Source organism: Arachis ipaensis, chromosome B3, assembly GCF_059453495.1.
Source record: "Arachis ipaensis isolate K30076 ecotype BB chromosome B3, ASM5945349v1, whole genome shotgun sequence".
In the NCBI taxonomy this organism is placed as follows: Eukaryota; Viridiplantae; Streptophyta; class Magnoliopsida; order Fabales; family Fabaceae; genus Arachis; species Arachis ipaensis.
This window is the reverse complement of record NC_142438.1, coordinates 105,167,543-105,173,385: the sequence shown is the minus strand read 5'-3', so window position 1 is coordinate 105,173,385 and position 5,843 is coordinate 105,167,543.

Sequence of the window (5,843 nt, the reverse complement as noted above, 5' to 3'; positions counted from 1 at the left end):
ATGGCCGAAAGTTGAGCTGGAGTTGGGCTGGAATCGTGCTGGAAGCCCAAGCCCTCCCACGCAAACGCGTGCCCCACGCGTCCGCGTCATATTGGAAATAAGGTCACCCGCGCGATCGCGTCGACCACGCGACCGCGTCACCCTGGATTTTGGCAATACTAAGTTTTGAACAGAGAGTTTTGCGACCACGAGGCTGCACTCGCGCCACTAGCACAAATCAAGTCACGCGATCGCGTGCCCTACGTGTCCGCGTCGCCTAACCTTAATTGCGCACCACGCGACCTCGTTGCCAGCGTCGCACAACCTATCCAGATTAGTGCCAATTTTCTTATCTTCTCTTTTCTAATCCTAATTTCTTCCTTCTCTCTCCTTTCTCACTTTCTTTTTCTTCTTCTCATCCTTTTTCCCTCTCATTTTATTTTACTTCATTTATTTGCATATTTCATTCATTGCATTATTCTCATTGGTGTTGGAGTTTTATTTAGATAAGTGCCTTAATTTATTTGAGCAGATGGCTATTCTGAGGAGAGATTTGACAATTGACATTTATTCATGGCTCTCTTATACATTTGGATTACATTATTTTCATCCCTATTTTAACTTGCACACCCAGTGTTTGTGAAAAAAGCTTTTATGGCATTTTAAATCTTATTTTATTTTACTCTTTCACTTGCATGCCTCTTTTTCACAACACTTGTGCTCCACATGTATTTGGAATTATCATTCACAATTGTCATCATTACACATGCTCTTTAATTCAGCACATTTATTACTTGATGCTTGAGCTATGCTTCTCATGCCTATTATTTGCATGTTTTAATCCTCTTGCATTTTATTATTTTGAATTGCCCCTTTTTGATCTTTATTGTTGTCTTTCCTACATGTTGTAGCTACCATGTAAATGGACTATCATCTTTCCTTTGGCATTCCTTATCACTTGGAATTTCCTCCCTTCCGGTCTTAGTTTTCTATATTTCACAGTCTTCCTTTTTCTTCTTCCTTAGGCATGGGTACCAAGAAAGGAAAAGAGAAGACCACTAACAAGACACCAGCAAGGAAAGGAACCAAGAGATCTCCAATTAAGGCGCCTCCATCTACAAGCGTCAGTTGGAGCAACCCGTCTACCTGCACATCTCAGCATACACCGAGGACGGTGCAATCTTTAAGTGTGGGGAGGTCGATACCGATCTCCATGGGTTAGTACTTTCTTGTCTCAAACACCAATATTTTATTTTCTTTGTTAATTGTTGCATTTGCATATTTAATTGCATGTTTATTTGATTTTTGCATTTAGTTACTGCTTGGTTAAAATAATAAGTTTCTTCTTAAGATCCTATTTTTTGAAAATTTTCACTAATTTAAAACCAAAATTTTTGTGTTAAACTTGTTTGAAGTTGTACTTGGAACATGGTTTTTGAGCCAAAGAACACACAACCTGTGAGACTTTGAGCTTATTTACATGGTTACATTATTTAACCATAAATATTTTATTCCTGTGTGTTTCCTTCTCTATGATTGTAATCTGTATTTTGTTCCAGTCTATATGTCCATTATTTAGAGTATTTACATGCTTGCATATGATTGAGGCCATTATTTGATTTTAGCTCACTTATCCCAAATAAGCCTACCCTTTAAATCACCCTTGTTAGCCATTTTGAGCCTTTTAATCCCTATTTATTCTATATTTTACCACATCACTAGCCTTAAGCAGAAAAACAATTAAATATCTCAATTGAATCTTTGGTTAGCTTAAGATAGGGATTGCGTAACAATTAAGTGTGGGAAAACCATGAAAACATGGGTTAATAAGGGAATGTGTTATATTTTTAATTTGATAAAATATTTGGAATTTGGGTACCTACTCATGTGAGACTAGAAAAATTAAAAATTCATGTGCATTGATAAGTTATGTTTATTTTTCTAAAAAAAAAAGAGAGAAAAGAAAAGAAAAAGAGCAAATTAAATAAGGGGACAAAATTACCCCAATGTTAAGTTAATGAAAAATCAATGCACATGTGATAAATTAAAAAGAAAAAGTTGATACATGAGTATGTGATGTAAAAGTGGGAATTTTGGGCAGCTAGGCATGAATTAGAATTATATAGAGTATATGTATGATAGGTGAAAGTTTAGGTTAATTAAAGATTCAATTTATAAAGCTCGCTTAGCCATATATATACCTTTACCCTTACCTTAGCCCCATTACAACCTTGAAAAAGACCTCATGATGTTTGCATTGATATATTAAAAATTGTTGATTGGTTAGACGAAGAACAAGGTTTAGAAAGCATGATTAGAGAAGACTAGAGTGAATTACCCTATACACCTAAGAGATTAGAGTGATATACACTTCCAGTGAGGGTTCAGTGCTTAAATTCTATGTTCCCTGCTTTCATGGGCTATCTTCTTACAAGTTTACTTGCTTTTTATTGTCTGATTTGAATTAGTGGAAATTGGTTTGTATTTGTCTTGGAGAACTTATTTACTCTTAACCAAGTAAGTAAAATCATTTAGCATGTAGTTGCATTCATAGGTTGCATTTCATACCATTCCTCTTCATCTTTATAGCTTCTCTTGAGCTTAGCATGAGGACATGCTAGTGTTTAAGTGTGGGGAGGTTGATAAACCACTATTTTATGATTTATCTTGTGCTCAATTGAGTGGTTTTTATCTACTCTTTACCCACTTATTCATACTATTTGCATGGTTTTACATTTGCCTTCCTAATTATGTGCTTTGATTGAAAACATGCTTCTTTGATCTCATATTTGCTTATTATTAATCCTCTCTTATTACCATTAGATGCCTTGATATGTGTGTTAAGTGTTTTCAGATATTATAAGGCAGGAATGGCTTGGAGGATGGGAAGAAAGCATTCAAAAGTGGAAGGAATACAAGAAGTTGGAGAAATAGCTAAGCTGTCCAGCCTGACCTCTTCGCACTCAAACGGCTATAACTTTAGCTACAGAGGTCGAAACGACACGGTTCCAGTTGCGTTAGAAAGCTAACGTCCGGGGCTTCAATTTGATATATAATATGCTATAGTTCCCCTGACTCTAGGTGAGGCGATCGCATGATCTATGCGGCCGCATCGCAGTGACGGAAATCAACGTGTTTGAATTCTTCTCCAGCGATTTTTGGGCTGTTTTCGACCCAGTTCGCGGCCCAGAAAACACAGATTAGAGGCTATAAAGTGGGAGACTGCATCCATTCAGGAGGAGGCTTCCAAATTCACAATTTTAAGAGTAGATATAGTTTTTAGAGAGAGAGGTTCTCTCCTCTCTCTTAGGATTAAGATTTAGGATTTCTCTTAGTTTTAGGAGTGACTCTCAATCCCAGGTTCTTTATTTTTATTTATTTTTCCAATTTAATTTATGAATTCCCATGTTATGATTTGAACATTTTATTTAATATAATTCGAAGTATTTCAGACTTATGATTGCTCTCTTTAATTTATTAATGCCCTGTGTTTACCCAAATTATTTTCATTCAAGTAGGATTTCTTCTCTTTTGGCTTTGGTTGAGACATTGGTAACTCTTGAGTTATCAAACTCATTGTTGATTGAAAATTGGAATTAATTTGTCCACCTAACTTACCTTCATAGTTAGAGGTTAATAAGGTGGGGGAAGAATCCAATTCTCATCACAATTGATAAGGATAACTAGGATAGGACCTCTAGTTCTCCATACCTTGCCAAGAGTTTATTTTTATTGTTATTATTTTATTTCCTCTGCCATTTACTATTGTTGCTTCTTATCTTATACATTAATAAAACCCCAAATTTACAATCTCCATAACCAATAATAAGAACATACTTCCCTGCAATTCCTTGAGAAAACGACCCGAGATTTAAATACTCGGTTATCAATTTCAAAGGGGTTTGTTACTTGTGACAACCAAAACGTTTGTACGAAGGGATTTCTATCGGTTTAGAGACTATATCTACAACGCGACTGTTTTTATGACATTCTTTACTGGCAAAAATCCCAACGTCAAAATGGCGCCGTTGCCGGAGAATTGCAAACGTGTGCCTTATTATTGGTTATTGTAAATATTTTTTGATTTTTTCTTGTTTATTTGTTTTTATTTTTGCTTTTCCATAAATTAAGAGGTTATTTGTTTTTATTTAGTTATTAAAAAAAAATTTCAAAAATTTGTTCTTAGTGCTCATCTTGATCTTCAAGTTGTTCTTCACGTTCATCTTGACCTTCAAGCTGTTCTTCGTTGTTTTCTTTGTTTGGATCTAAAAATTTGAAATTTGGTGTTATTTTATTGTTTTAAAATATTTTTAATTAATTTTTTTCGAAAAAAAAATTTTCAGATTTTTATTTTTAAAATTTTTATCTTATCTTATCTTATTTCAAAAATCAAATTTCAAATTTCAAATTTCAAAAATTCAAATTTCAAAATTTTAAAATTCAAAATTCAAAATCCAAATTTCAAATTTCAAAATTTAATTTTCAAATTCAAAAATTTAAATAACCTTTTAATTTAAATTTATTTTTATTTTTATTTTTAATTTTTATTTGTTACTATGAACTCTCACCCCTTTAGCTATGAGTCTGGTTACAATAATGTTGCAGGAAGAAGAAATTACAATGAGAACATGCATCAAGGTTGGAACAATCAAAGATAGGAGGAGCCACAAGGATTTGATCAACCCTCATGGCAACAACCACCTCCAATGGACTATCAACAACCACCACCATATGCCTATGAACCCTTTCCTCAACATGACTTTGGACCACCACACTCACAAGCCCCTTTCCGTCATTCACCTCCATATGACCCTAATCCTCAACCACCATACCAACCACCTTATAAGCCATATGAACCATATATAGAACCACCCCAATTCCAACCCAATTACTCACAAGAACCACCACTTCAATATTCACCATCTCCATATCCATCAATCCAAGAGCACTATGATCCTATTTATGAAAGCCGAGTGCATCAAGAGGCAAAGGATCGTCTCAAGGAAACAGTGGATCGATGTTAGGCAACCGTTCAAGAACTGAGGCAAGTATTAATTCAATGGGCTTCTAGACGCTTAAATACACAAGGATCAGCCACAGCCCCACGTGGACAATCTAGTGAAGAGCGTAGCATGAAGGAGATACTAGAGGCTCCAGTGGACAAGACAGAGCATGAATTCATACTAGAACAAGCAGAAGAAGCTGTCATCGTTCAAGAAGAAGAGTTGGTTGAAGACTTAGGAGATGCAGAACCTCCATGGGAAAGTCCAGTCATAGAGCCTCCTTCCAAGACGGTTGTAATTGATGTTGAGGAGGGTGTACAACCTCCAAAGCATATCATAGTTGAAGACTCGGAAGAGGTTGATCAAGAGATGGAGATTCAAGAAGAAGAAGCACAACCTCCCATGCCCTTGGAAAGCAATGAAGAGGAGATTGAATTGAAAGAGAGCTACCAAGAGGAAGAGGTTGAAATTGAAGAAGCTTGCAAAGAGGTGGTAATTATCAGAGAAGAGCACAAGGGAGTGGAGCTTGTAATTTCATTAAAAACACCTCCCCCTAAGTTGCCATCATCCTTCACAACATTCAAGTGGGTAAAATTCATATCCCATAGCTTTCTAATCCCACTTGAATATGGGCTACTGGAGACAGATGGTCAGCTTAGAGCTCTTTGTGGCATTAAGAGTAAGAGGAAAATGGTCAGTGGTAAGAATTGTCCTGCAAGGTTCATTATGGTTGGAAGCTTTAAGTTTAAACGCAAAAGTTGGTATAAAGCTCAACTGAATGAGTCTAGGAAGCTGTTTGGATGTCTCAGTGAGAATTCTGACTGTTCACCACCCAAGTGAAAAAATGATGATCAACAAGAA